Source organism: Apteryx rowi, unplaced genomic scaffold (assembly GCF_003343035.1).
Source record: "Apteryx rowi isolate R43461 unplaced genomic scaffold, aptRow1 scaffold_0, whole genome shotgun sequence".
Taxonomy (NCBI): Eukaryota; Metazoa; Chordata; class Aves; order Apterygiformes; family Apterygidae; genus Apteryx; species Apteryx rowi.
Window position 1 is genome coordinate 1,652,183 of NW_020447195.1, and position 15,093 is coordinate 1,667,275.

The window sequence follows — 15,093 nt, forward strand, 5'->3', positions numbered from 1 at the left end:
AAAATAAATACAATATCATAAAGTGTTAGAAACTGTAGAGTGTGTATTTCATGTAGTCTGTATGTCTTTGTTTAATGTGGAAAAGTGTTTTGGCAGCGTTCTAAGCAGTTTTGAAAATTAAACCTTGACTCAATCCATACACTTCAATTCATACTTAAATCCTAAACTTGTAAGTTTTAAATAACTGAGAATTTGCAGTGGCTGTAATGTTGAGTATTTTTAGAGTACCTATGAGTATTTCCTGGAAAAAAGTCTTATTAAAAATGAAATTACAAGATTTGAAATGCCTTTTTGCACTTACATTAGATGTATTCAAACCCAATTAATTCAATTTTAAGTAGTACTCCTGTAGGTCTTATAAAGATCCCCTAAATACTACTTCAAATTTGGAATTAAATTAAAAAGTCATCTGTGTTTTAATCTGTGAACAACATCTGGTGAGCTCTAGTAAGAATATGATTTTTTTTGTTTTCTGCTCTCTATTTTAACATTTCTCTACCATTCTTATCTAGTTTCCTTGATGCCCAGACGATGATGTTTTTTGAGGTTCATACAAATGCTAGACTTTATTTGTTCCGTGGATATGCCCTTTCGTTTGATTGCTTTTATAAAATATGTCCATCGTACCTAGCTGGTTACTTTTTCTCCTCCTCCTCCTCCTGCAAAGACTCCTTTATTTTTTTCCTGCTTCTCTGTGTTTTAGTCTGCTTCATGACTTTCATCCACTTTTTAAAAAAACTGAGTTAGTTAAAAATTCAGCAAGAAGTAAGACTAATTGAGTTATGCTGCTGAATGCTTCCTAACAGCATTTTACAGAATTATTCACATCTTCATTTTACAAACAAAAAAAGCATGCGCCCCTTCCTCCCCCACATCCTCCGGGAAGGCCTTACAGGAGCCTATTGTCTCCATTCGCCCTGGGATGTCACAGATGGGGAGATGCTCTTCTCAATTCTTTTCTCTCTTGAAGCTCTAATGACCGCTGCTCCTTTGATTCCTTTCTCAGGCAAATTGGCATAGGCAATACAAAAAGAAATTTAGGTCACAGATATCTTTACGTTATTCTGCTTGAGTGAGAGGGAAGAGTTAGTTCAATATGTACTTGTATATACTGTAAGTATATGGCAAAATTAATCTGATCCAACAAATATGAATTTACCAGCTCAGATACTGTAGGCAAAGGAGTGTACAGTTTTAGTGTGAAATAGAAACAGGCAGTTGAAAGAGTGTTAAAGCTCTACTTATGTTTTTTTTTTCTAGAGACTGTAACCTGGTTCCTTGTGTTCATGTGCATCTATACTGTTAAAACAACTGGGCGTATTAAGAATGACTAATTTTAAATAAAATAACTTTATTTTTTATGTAGTTTCATTTGCAAATGAGTATGGATATGTTTGTTTTAGTTTGAGAGGAGCCTGCTAGCTACCCTCAGTACCGGCTCCCCTCCCTCCCTGTCAGGACAGTGAATTTAGCACCGTGGCGCCGAACGTTGTAGGGAGCTTCCTTTGAACCCCAAGCGTGTTGCACCCGTTGGCTCGGCACGCAGGCCTGGAGGGAGGGCAATGCGTACTTGCTTGTGGACAGTGTTAGCCACACGGATATGCAGGTGTTTGAGCTGAGCAGGTAGTACCAGGGGTCGTTTAGTCATTCAGAATTATTTTTCTGTAAGCAAACTATTCCTTTTTTACGTGCTCCTCAGGCCTGCCTTTATGTGTGGCAAAAGCAAGCATTTACAAAAACAGGAAGCTGTTTTGTGTGTTGCCTTGCATCTCTGAACTGTCTTATACCGACATACCTTTTATGGTTGGCTACTTGATTTTCCAGTTAAAATTAGTGTTGCCTTTAAAGTATTACTAGCGGGTCATGCTCTTCATCACTTCTGTAGGCTGGGTTTTGCATGTGTCTGGTCCTACTTTTCAAGTTAAAACGAGTACTCAAAAGGTAAAAACACCACCGATACAGCATAGTTTCTCATTGTTTTACAGGATGCAGTGATTAAATCTAAACATGTTAGCTAAGTTATTTAAGCTGTTTCTCATTATTGTTTGTCTTTTTTGTTGGTGTTTTGTAACAACGGAATACTATTCCCTCAAATATTCGTGCCCTTGAAAGTGCTGTTTATTTCAGCTGGCTGCAAACTTGTGGCAGCAGGCCATGCAGTTTATGAAACGTTGCACCCCTGAAAAAAGGACTTTTTTTGTTTTGTTTTGTTTTGAAGTGTGTAATCAGGGTTTCGGGCTGTCCAGGGTGGGAGGTTATGTTCTGTAGAACTGGCTTTGAGTGTTTAGAAAGCGTGACAGAAAGTACTGCAAGCATTGTGGGGTGGCTTGTATTCCAGCTCATCTGCTGGGAACCCGGAGCACCGCTGGCAAGGCGTATTTCTCCCTGTTAATTTATTTGTGCATAACTCTGCTACTAATACCAAAATCTGTTTTTGATGCATCGTAAGGACTGGAACTAAAATCTTTCATTAGACGTTATATTGTTGTGTTCTTGGTACTCATGCTGTAGAAGTCTTAAGAGATTGCAATTTTTCCAAGGCTAATATCAGAAACTCTTAATTGTGTAACAACTTTTATTCTTACAAATGCAGAACAGAATACTAGTCTTGTCTATATACTAAAACAAAAGATTCTTAAAACTGCAGCATCCGATTGGTGTCTTATACACCTAATTTTGTGTTGTTTGTGTAAGTAAAAGGCAGACACTTGAGATTTTCCTTTTTGTAGTCAAAATCAAAGGGGATCTTTATACTGAGGTCTAGGGCATTCCATTAAATTTGGAAGTTGATCTGATATAATTAATGTTGAAGAGTTGTGACTTCAGAGGTCTTTACGTGGGGTGTAAGAACTTGCCGCAGTCGGTCAGTTAGAGTGAAAGTAGTTTTTCGTATCATCAGGCTGACAAAAGATTAGATCTATTAGAAGTTTGCAGTGTCTCCCAGGAGACTGTGCACAGGGATAAAAACAACTATATTTTACTGTTCCCCAGTACTTCCACAAAGGCAAAATATGACAGAGCTTTATAGGAATACTCACGAGCACAAGGACTGCTCTTCAAGGATTTGCCACAGTTTCCAGCTGTGGATAAACTTCTGTGCCTGTTAATAATTTGTGATTATTCAAGCGCTAGGAAATGGCAGATGAAGTGAAGAGGCTGATACACTAAATGTATGGTGGGATGATTAATGACTGTGCTGCTTAAGGCACGCAAGCATCAGCTAGATCACATCTCATCTCCAAAGAGGAACTGGTGCCAGAAGTACAACAGTGGAAACAAAACTCTGACTAAAGCTCAAAGATCATTATAAAAAGTCTAGATTGCTTATAGCTTTTAATTAAGAGGCTTGCTTTTTAAACAAGCAGATAATAAAAAGAATAGTTAGATTTTTTTTCAGTAATGAAGTTGTAATTAAAAAAATATTTTTGTCTCTGGAACTTGACACTTGAAAGTGTTTCTTCGAATAAACAAGTTTCTTAAACTCCAGCCTCCATGCCTACTGATTTGGTGAATACTCTCAGTTCACATACAAGATTCAAAGATTAAATTGGAAATACTGGGGGGGAACATCCATTACGAATAATAGCTGTAGAAAATGCAACATATTCATCTACTTTGAATGTTTTTCTCAGTATTTTTTTGTAGGGAAGTTGAAAAGCTGGCATTAAGCTTGCTGTCTGCTTGACAGAGATCACGTTAGAAACTGATAGTGTGTACAGTAAATGTTTCATTCTGACAAATAACAAGTCAGTTTTTCTCTTTGTTTGAAGGTAGCTTTTGGTTTTATTAGTTTTTGATGCAAATGTTATTTTGCAGCTGTAGAATGACTTCTGTCCCTAAATTTAAGCTTGCAGTGGGCAAGCTTTCACAAGGATATTGCTGATGTTCTGCCCAGTTTTTAACTGCTGCCCTAGAAAACTCTGATTTTGAACTGATCTCATTCTAAACACATTTCATATAAAACTATCATCTCTGTAAAATGAGTGAGATTTTGGCATAATAGAGTCTGATTCAATTGCAGCAATGCCATAGAGCTGGAATGAGTTTATGCTAATTGTAATATTATAGTCATGTTTAATTTGCCTTTCTCTGAAAATCAAAAGAGCAGTGTTTGTTTCCTTGAGATGCTGGTAGAGTAGAACTGGAGAACAAAAAAGTGCATGTGTATAATATATAAAAACGTATTTGGACACATTCAGAGTCTTAGGGAGGAGGGTGGACTTGATGATTTGGGGAGAGTTCACATGTATTTAGTGAAACGAACTGAGTTTAGTTTATTACATTTCCTGTTTTCACCAAGAAATTCATAAGCACTTTCTGTTTTTCAAGTACCAGACAGTGTATAGCTACCTCCAAGAAAATGAGAATCGTTGCTGCTGAAAACTTGCAGTCTGAGTTCTAACTATCCTGAAACTGTATGTTTGGAAAGTTGCTTTCCTCCCTTTTAAGGGAAAACTAATTCCCTAGTCATTTTTAAATTAAGGTAAGAGATCTTGTATCTTTGTCTGCTCGTGTAGGAAAATGTCTCTGTCACTGTAGGATCTTACAGAATCTACTGTATTCTATAAGAAGAAAAAAAAAAAACATAATTGCCTAATTTACCAGAGCTTTAATCAGTGTAATGATACTAAGGATTTTGGTGTTTTTCTTTAAGTATACTATTAAACATATTTTGTGAAGCGTGCATGAATTAACAGGAGTGTACTGTTGTATGTAACTGTCAGCGTTTCACCAAAAGCACTGGCTAAACTTTGACAACTGGATTTTGCCAGCTGATCGCCCTTAACCTTGAGTTCTAGAAGATTTGCAAACTTTCTGCTTTAATGTATAAAAAGAAATTGAAACCAAGTGGATGTTAAATTTTTCATAATAACTTCAAGTTGTATTTTAATGTTTTTTATTCAAATACTTAAATGCTTCATCTTTTTACACTTCTGTATAGTAATCAAAAAGGCATGCCAATCCATACTAAAATAATGAAAAAAATGTTGTTTTATAACCATTTTGTGCTTCTTTAAATCATGAGGTTAGTTACAATTTTCCCTTTTCCCCTCCCTCAGATGTACCCATGAGGCCTGTGTCTGCTCTGAGTTTTCTCTTCAGCATCTCAAGCCTTTGCCAGTTTAGGATCTAGTTTTCTTTTTATGATACAGCAGTGCAAAACAAGTGCACGTACAGAACTTAGGTATTGTATGTGTGACCATAAATTTATGGTGTTTAGATAGATACTTCTGGACTCTTCAGAATTTGCTTTAGATTTGGCAAGAGTGAAAGAAAAATTATTCATTAAAATTATTTCTCTCGTGTGAAGTACTATAATTTTTTTTTACTTTTTTTTTAAAAAACTTATTAAGTTAGTGAAGGGAAAAAAGCAAATTCTGTCCTGTTTAGAACATCCAGCTCTAAATAGAGTTATATTGCAACAAATACTGCAGCCTTGTTGACTGTGTCAGTCTTCAGTACTACTAATACTATTAGCTAGTTCCATAATCTTACAAGATCTAAATTTTCAAAGATCTCTAGGTCTCTAGACCTCTAGAAAGTATAGAGACCCTATCCTTGTTGCTCCTAGGATATCATGGAGATCTAAAAATCCATGTTGCAGGGAGAAATGTCAGTGTATTGAAATTCATGATAGAGGTAAAGTGAAAGAGCTTTCTTTTTCCTAACTGTGCTATGAGCAGTTTTAACAGAAAAAGCACTGTGGTTGAGATTTATACCATCTCTTCTAATAAATGAATTTTCCTTTTAAAGCTGCACGTTAATGCGATATTTACATATGTGGGTTTTTTTTCCATAAGATACAGTGCTCCCAATTTTGTAAGCTGTGGCACGAATCCCATCTAGTATCTACTGCTAGTCAGCACTTTGTGTTTGCCTCTGCTGTGATCGTTACCTGTTTTCTGTGAATCGTCCTCTGTACTGGGTCTGTTCTGTGCAACTGCCGTGACTGAAGTGTGTGCTGAGAAGGGCGGCACGTTATTGTAAAGTGTAGTGGTCAAGACTGTGCAAAAATGGAAGTCATATATTGCCAAGGCATGAAATAAACTTTCATTAGGTGAGATAATGTGTCCACTTAAAACGTAAGAAGTTAGAAGTGGCTAATAAATGATTAATGCTTTCAGACTTAAATCATCAAACTGATAGGTTCATGTTCTAAGGTTCTTAATTAACGTCCACTTCTAATTTAGAGTGATCTTGTAGCTTGCATTAATAATCTTAATTTAAATAATTTTTAGCAATATGTACTTCCATCTTAGTAAATTATGTGAATTAGTTCAAACTTGATTCCTGATGGAGTGTGCTGGAGACGGGCGTCGGGCAGCTCGCCGCCTTCTCGCCGCCCTGGGGGTTACGTAAGGAGTCAAACGCCCGGCGCCGCCTCGCAGTTCAGCCTCGCTGGCATTGGAAAGCCATTCCCTCTCTAATACTGTTATCTCGGCGCTTCCTTTGTAACCTCCAAGAAGGACATTTTGTCCTGTAAAAGGAACCTGATTTTGGTAAATTTCCTACTTTTTTAGAATTTTTTTGCTTTTAGTAACTTTTTATTTAGAGCGGAGAGCACGTCGTACAAGCTTATTGCATAGGACTTGCTGACTCTGTCCAGGATGAAAGGGGGAAGTGTTTTCTGTTTGCAGAACTTCATTAAATATTAATACAAAAGCTAAGTAGACGATAGCACCTCAGTCTGCTGCTGACTTTGAGTTCCTTCTGCTGTTCAAGCGGCTGCCTGTACAGAAAAGCATGCTGGTGTCTGTGGTTTCTTACCAGCTAATTTGCTTTATCAAGTCCTGTTATAGTAGCCCAGATATCACATCCTGTTTCTTTATGGTGTCTGAGTTAGGGATTTTTTCTTTAAATATACTTACTATACCCTAAATTATTTTTTAAAGCAGTGTTTACTGATTTTTCCAGATTCAAGTCTCTAAAGACTTGTCTATGTTAAAAACATTCTAAACATATTCTAAAAATGTTAATCTGCTGCCAAGAGCTATGCTGAAAGCCCAAACGCCTCCTTGCAGTACAGCAGCTAGGAAATCGGTCAAGGTTAAAGGCCGCCTTTAATATTTGTAGCCCCCCCCCCCCCCCCGGGTTGCCGGTTCTTTTTGCCAGTGTCGTGTAAGTCGGTGGTGTTGGCTGTGTCTTATCCAGCTGCCTTTCGCTCGCGGGAGCTATATCCTGGCAGATATGCTTAGCCAGCTGGGTTAGGCTCCTATCATGGCCGGGATACGAGGGCAGCGCTGGCTCTGAATCCGGAGCGGTGCTCGCCTGCCTGCGGATCCATGCTGAGACGCGTTAGCCGCCTTCCCGCAGCGCTCGGTGCAGAAGGTGGCTGGGGGGAAGTTCTCACAGGTGTTCTGCAGCGTGCGGCAGGGCGTAAAGTCCTGTTCTATGACAGAGTTCACTAGAGCCCCTCGTTGTTCCTTTTTATTTGTTATAACAGGGGCTTACAGCTGTTGCTGGGGTTAGCAAGTAGGGACGTATAGGAAACATATTAGCAACTGCTGACTTTCCAAAAACAGAGTGCAGGCGTTACTTCTCGAGGAGCAGGAGAAGTGCTCAGGATGTGTCCCAGCTCTGCCCACCCTGTAACTAAGTGTCCTGTCATTTCAATATATGCAAAGTGAGCACGGCTCCAGTTAATTGGCATATCTGAAAAATAGCAGAGTAGTGCACAGTGCTTACTAAACACTGCGGGGAAAGTGGTAAATGAAAGCTGACAGGGCCTGAAGAATTACAGTCTGCCTAGGATGGAACATGTAATGTAGAAAGGATGTGTGCGGAGTTAAAATTATTTAACATGTTGCAACAAGGTGTGCTGCACTGTCTCCCAGATCATAGATAGCACCTTTTTAGTTTTTTAACTGACAGCCCTGATTCAGTGAAGTCTCTCTGAGCTGGTTATTTATTATCTAGAAAATGACCTTTTTTGGCTGATGGAGTGCGGGGGGAGGAGGAAGGGAAGGGAAGAATGATTAAACACATGTATTTTGGAACAGCATTTTATTAGTACTTACTGTACTGATGGAAGTGCTAAATTAGGATAATGATTTATCAATACAATTAGCAATGTATTTTGCTTTTTCTTTCGTAATGTAAGTGTAGATGCTTTAATATTAAAAGATAATTAAGCCTTTTAAGTACAAAATAGTTACAGTACACCAAAATGTCTTTATTAACACTATATGCTTCAGTTTTGTTATCTGTTTCTGTAGTTTGTTACATTGTATTGCCGGACTCACAAAGCTGTAGTTAAGGTTCAGTGGTATTTGTTTTGTCTGCTTCACTTTTCCCTGCGCAGATTTAAAAATAGGTTGTCCTAATGTACAGTAGTTTAAAGTGTAGTACTTTATATTTGATTTTCTTTTTAAAATGGCATATTAATTGTCTCTGGAACACTTAAGGAGGATTACAGGTGTAATCCTTTTTCTTCCTTCTGTCAAAATGTTGCCTTTGTGTTTAACATATCTAGTACATTTGACTATATAGTATATTTTTAATATTTAAAACAGAGTAGCTTTTGTTATCACATTGTGGCTATCTGTGCCACAAGCAGTAGTATGGCTTGTCAAAAAAGTCTCACTGATTTTTATTAAAATTGTATCTAAACATAGTAACTTTTCAAATTTTATTTTATTGCTAAGGCTGATGTTTATCCTTCGGCTGATACTGTCGTTTGTGGGTCAGATTTGTGACAGTGGTACCTTTGTGTGAGTATATTGCTCTAAGAGTGACTGTTTTCCCTTTTCTTAGAAATTGGCTGAGTAATTATTGTGTATGTTGAACTTTGAATGAAATCCTAATATACTCCAAGAGGTAACTTTTAAATCTGCTATCATCTCAGTTTATCTGTTTGATTTTTCTGACACAGGCTCTCCAGCAGGACAATGTTACTTGGCTCCTGTGACAGACTTCGTACTGTGCCCTTACCCCTAGCCATCCCATCCAGAGGCTAATGTAATGTGTTTTAAACCTTTTTCAATTGCATTGAAAATTTGACAATATGTATGCTTAAATTTGGAAGCTGGACTGTGTATAGCTTATGAGTTCTGTTCCTGCGAGGTGTGAACTGAGTATATCTGTAGCTCCTGAGAGCGGGGAGATCAGTTGCAGCATGTTGAGCTCATTGAGATCAAAACATGCAGAACGATGGTTTTCTGTAAGTAGACTTGTTCTTTGGTTGAGCAGTTTTTAGGCAGGAAACCGAGTGCTCACGTGATGCCAGTGGTAGTGGTGTGGTGAGAGCTAATGGAGAAGCTTGCTGCAGGGGCACAGATGCCAAATGTTTTAGAATACTAATGGCTTTGAGACTGACAAATGCTTAGAGTATGACTGTGCTTTAATACAGGCACTCTAATAGCCTAAGCTAATTCAGGTAAAGTAGAAGAGAAAACAGTTTTGAAAATAAATATATATATTTTTAATTTAAAATCTTAAGAATTCCCCTGTTATCTCTGTATTCAGAAGAGGAAGCAAATAGCATTAGAGTACGGACAACAGAGTTGAATCATCAGCTTGCAATAGGTGAGAGTATGGGCTTTCATTAGCAGGACAACACCAACTATAGAAAAGAGGGGCATATTTTATTTTTTCATTTAAATGTCTTAGATGATAACAATGTAATGACTTACTGGATTATATAATTTTAATATCCCATTTTATATGTAGTAGTACCTTCAGGTGTAATTTACTTTTGATATATGGCAAAATTTTTACTGTACATTTTGTTTATTTTATTGGATAAGATTTTCATTTCTGTTTCAGCTTGCTTTAGTTCAATCTGGTCTGTAGAATAGCATTTAGAGCATCTGCCTTGGTTGCCCTGCCAGTCCTCATAGGATGGTCCTCTGAAGTGTTCTGCCGGACTCGATTAATGCAAATGCTACTTCAGATACTCTTCTTACCCTTCAAAGGGGAAATCCTGGAAGATTATTCCGTAGGCGAAAGGTTGCTTTACTGCAGCGCCTCTTTTGGAAGTTGTATTCCATCTTCTGTTTTAGACAGCTCCAATGTTTACATCCATAGAATGAATATTCTACTTGAGGAGAATAGAAAGGGCATATTCTAAAACTAATTTAAGTAGTGTTAAGATTTTTATGTTTCTTTCAACTTTCAGCGTTTTCAGGGTTTCTCTCCTCCCCCTCGCGTTTCCAGTCCCGCAGGATGCTTTGATACTTGTGACAATTGTTAATGGGGAAAAAAGGAGCATCCTTCATATGGATTTAGCTACCTTGATAAGCTCGAGCAGTTGAAGTTGTAACATTCATGTTTTTGAGAAAGAGTTATGGGTCTCAACTCTCCCTCATACTTCTTTAAGGGATTTTGTGATCCAGCTGTCATGCACAGCTCAGCTTCTCAGTAAGACTCTTGTTTGCGATTATGTCAGCCCACCTCCCTGCTTGCACAGATGTGTGCACAAGTTTATCAAGCCAGTGCCGAAATTTGAGGAAGGAATAGACTGGAAAAGACTGAACATCGCACACAACAATGGCCTGCAGATGGATTTTTCAAACGCTTGAGTGCTGCTTGGCGTGTCAGTATAATCTACCAAATCAGATTGAAAATTATGGGAGATGTGTGGTTAATCTCTAATTGTCTGTATCCCTCCATTCACCATCTGAGTGTAATTTATACCATCTCTTTCTTTCATAAATTCTGTCCAGCAGAGACGTCAGCAAATAGTTTGCAAAGCCCTTATGGGTATAAGATCCCAGTGAGGAGAGATGGCAGGCTCTAACTGACTGTACTATAGGATTGTTTTAGCATTTTTACAGAAAATAATAGCCAGAAGATTTAATTTTCCATAATGTCCACATAAACATCTCTGATACTGCATCCCAGGATTTCTGTATTTTTTTTCTTTTTGTGCCTTTGTTCTGGTTTTCGTTATTAGCGGCGGTTGATTTAGCATAAAAGGATGTTACAGAAGTCTTTAATTAGGAGACAATTTACTCTTGATGCTTATTCTTACGTGACCACATTGCCAATCAACCTTCTAATTGGTAATTCTAGTTCATATAAATAAAGCTACAATCAGTATCGTCAAAGGGATGGTTAAAACAGTAGTGAATGTATAGGCAACCAGTTGATATGAAAAGCTTCAGTTTAATTTCTTAAGAAATGAGCTACTTGAATAAAACTCCTTCACCTGACTGCTAATGATTATCTATTAAGTAGCCTGTGTAGAAGTATCAATTTTGAAACTCTCAATTTTGGATAGGACTATGGTGTGTGCTTACATGTGAATGTCTCATAAATATTTCCCAAGAGCAGTTTATTTTTCTAATTAGCTTGAACAGCTTCTGCTTTACATAGTGCTTCAAGCAGTTTTTAGTAAATCAATTCAATCACACAGCTGTTGTTTGAAACTTTTCTTAAGTTACTGTAATGCTCTGTAGAGACCCAGAATCTCACTAATTAGTACACTTAATCATACCTTGTATAAAATGCATGATAATATGTATTAATCATTCCCAGAATTTCATAGAAGAACAGGGTAACAGAAACCTGAGAGTGTTTATAGCTTTGGAAGCAGTTTGCTCTTCTCGCACAGGAGGTTGTACGAAGCACCCCGCTGACGTAGCGGGGCTGCGCGCTTAGTTTTTACTTCCGGATCATAACCTCACAAAACATCTCATTTGGGGCTGCAGCTTTTTATATCTAGATTTAAAAGTGCCTGCCTGAAGTTTCTAAGAACAAACATCTCTAGTAGTTTTGATATTTCTCCAAAAGGAAGGAAAATATTCAAGTCTAGCTTTAAAATATATATCTTCAGCTCTTAGGTGAAGGAAAACTTGGCTTTCTGGTGGTGTTTGACTCAGGCTTGTGAAGTGTCAAGCCTGTAGCGGCGTTGAAAATCTGTGAATGGAGCTCCATCGGTGTCCCAGCTGACTTCCTCCTCTTGCTGTGTAGAAGATAGAGGGTAAAAGTAGAGCAAAAGCCCACTGAAACGCTGTTCACGTGCAGCCCAGCATCTGGAACCTTCCTGGTGTTTCACATTTACTACTTACTGTAAATGAGTTTTAAACTCACTTGACAGATTAAAATATCTGAATGTTGAGTGTTTTCTTTACTGGTTTGTAACATTATTATTATCAAGTAAAACCATGAAAAAGTAAGCACTGTTTTTTCCCCACATATACAGCCTTTTTTTTTTTTTCCCCCCCCTCCAGGATGTGACTTAAAATGACTTCTGATTCTGAGGGTCCTCTGAAAAATATGCTGTGCTTGAATGTTTGCTAAGGACAAGTGAGTAACTGGTTTCATTTTTAGACTATACGTACCTGAGCAGTTATTCCTGTATCATTTTTAAAGCTAGAAATTGTGTATGTAAATATAGAAGAAGCACGAAGTTCTTCAAACAAACAAATGAAAATACACTTCACTACTGCCAGAAAGTGAGTTTTCCGAGTTTGTTTTCTTGTGGATTTCTGTCTAAATAAATGCGAATATCCGTTGTTTCTGCGGTCCCTCTTACAACAAAAGAAACTTTGCGTAGTTTGAATAATATTTTGAATCAGAAGTTTCACTAGAAAGCTATCATGCTGTTTATGTCTTTGAGGGAAATATAAATTAGAAATAGCACATTTTCACTGAGAATATGCAGTTGCTGAATCAAATGTCCTCTAGTTTTATTTACATCCGATTAAAGATTTGGGGCTTTTTTCTTTTCTTTAGCAGGAACCAGTTAGTTATTTCAATTTGCATCTTAACTATCTGAATTATGTCTTAATTTTTAGAAAGGAAGATTATATTTAATATTTTAATGTTGCGTAAATTTTAAAAAATTCCAAGACATCTTCACGATCCTTTGGAAAGGACTGGTTTGATTTAATTCTTCATAATTGACTTATTCAGGCGAATGCTAAGAGCCAATTTATGCTTTTTCCCTAGTGAAAATTTCAAACAAAAAATCAGCTCAGAAGAGCTTCCAACCATGGAGTATACCATACATACTTTTACTGTAATAAATATACCATGTATACTTATTGTAGTAAAAGCTGGTATATTCATGGGACTAAAGAAGTGATGAAAATGTTTATGCAAATAGTATGAATTTTAAAATAGTTGTGATATGAAGTTTTATAGTAATATTTTATGGTAGTGCTTTTTTTCTTTCTTTCTTTTTATATGGTCAACTATTTCAGCTAACCAAATACAAAAACTGAATCTTAAACATCTAATTTTCTATATTTTGGGGCCCCTGATAGGGCAAAGATTTCCCAGTTGCCGTAAGCTTTTTGTTGAATAGATCTTTCATCTACAGCTAATGAGAACATGGGCACCAGGGAATACTGCTCAAGTTGGAGGGGAAAACCAGTGTACTCAAAGACAAAGTGGGACAAAACAATCTAATGCGTAAGAAAGGACTTCAGTCTCTTCACACCATATACTTAAAAATAAATGCTGTGGGTTAGCAGCATTCCAGTGTGTGGGCGGGTAAGAGATGGGTACGACCAGGGAAGAAACTATTGAATCAGGCTGAAAACTTTCTGCTTAGTGTGTTTAGTATTTCTTGATACCCTTTCCACTTGAATGCCCTTTAGTAAATGGCTTTAGGAAGCTGCCTGATTCGAAATACACTGTATTGCTGGCATGTGCTTCCTTTTCTTGGTGGTCTACGAAATGTATTTAGAAGAATTTTTTTTAACCTTTCAAAATACTGAAACCCTGGCAGGTTGAAAAACACTGGTCTTTCAAATGCTGCTGTTTTGAACTCTGCACAAATATTGTCATAATAGATGGATTAATAATTATTAGAACTTGTTCTACCTGTCACACAGAAAAACCATTACCTTTTTAACAATCTATCTATAGTTTTTGCTGCGAGAAGAGTAGACATGTGAAAAGTATGTAGTACATTGCAAAGGGCATGGACATGTGCACCTTATTAATAGGGGTAGATTTTTTTTCTAACCCATTTACTGATGAGCAAAATGGTCTTTGCTATTTTTTGTTTCCTTTTTCCTCCTTTCTGGTGAGTGAGAGTCTCATGGGTCTTTTGGAAAATTTAAGATTATATCTGAAAAGATAGAATCCTTCTATCAAATTGTAATGCAAAAACATTCCTACTACTTAATATTTACAAATAATCATGAAACTTTGGAACTTTTTATCCAAACACTGCTGCCTTTGGTTCCACTCCACTGGTGGAGTTGGGAACATCAGCATATACCAAGAACTTAAGCGGTAGGTCCTGCTGCCATTAGTGGAATTAAACAATGATAGCAATAATCATACTGTGTGAAGAAAAATGGTGTAGTAGATGTTAAATGTGAAGAGAGGAGCATAAATTGTTGTTTGTTGCTAAATTCACACCGTGTTTCAGACTGATTTTCTGATGTCTTTCAGTTTTTATTTTCTAATTTGCTGCAAGTATAAACCTTTGGAGGGCTCTGCTCATACTTCCTTCCACTGAATTGCACATCCTCTGTCTCTCTGAGATGCAAATGTATATCTTTCTAAATTATTTGGTGAGAGCTAGGGCTGTGTTTTTCTAAATATCTTTTCGTTCACCTCAGAATGGCTCAAAAATGCTAAATGTTTGAAAGTCACATTGGACAGAACAAAACAGTGGTTTATTCCCATCTGTTTTGAAAATAGAGTGTAGCATAAAATGTTTTTATTTTATAAATTGTTTGATGTAAATGACAGTGTATTCCAATACAACGTAGTAACATAGGCACTTAAATTTAGAACTTAATATTAGTTGCTTCCTCTATTGACGTCAGACTAGCAAACATTAGAATATTATTATATACCTAGGAATTATCTGTCATGAAGTACCTGATTTTAAAATTTGTCAATCCCTAGAAATTCCCTCCATAAATTCTGTAAACCAGGAACAGATAAATTTGAGAAAAATCTTGTTGTTTATTATTGGATAGAAGTTACATTCTGCATTCTCTTTCATCCTTACATCTAGTCAATTTGTTGTAGCTTCTTGCACTTTAAGCACCTATTTGCATACAAATTTCATTAAAAAGTACATAATAGTATGTATTGATAGCTCAAATTCGTAATTCAGAGACCTAATGTTAGTTATGCTTTTATGCACTAGCCTGGCTATCTGCTTTTTGAACTTTTACATGC

General features: G+C 37.0%; 1 protein-coding gene across 20 annotated transcripts in view; it reads left to right on the top strand.

Moving 5' to 3' along the window:
* The window catches only part of NCOA3 (nuclear receptor coactivator 3), a 99,287-nt gene that overhangs the window by 54,715 nt on the left and 29,479 nt on the right, over positions 1-15,093 (top strand). For 13 of the 20 annotated variants that reach the window (XM_026071729.1, XM_026073359.1, XM_026069243.1 and 10 more), the window contains one exon: positions 12,174-12,249. The exons of 5 other annotated variants lie outside the window; for them this stretch is intronic. The gene's annotated coding sequence lies outside the window, so the exon portion shown is untranslated. Of the gene's footprint in view, positions 1-4,360; positions 4,484-8,937; positions 8,959-12,173; positions 12,250-15,093 lie in introns of those variants that run through there. 2 more of the 20 variants (XM_026074188.1, XM_026075819.1) reach the window with 2 other exon arrangements.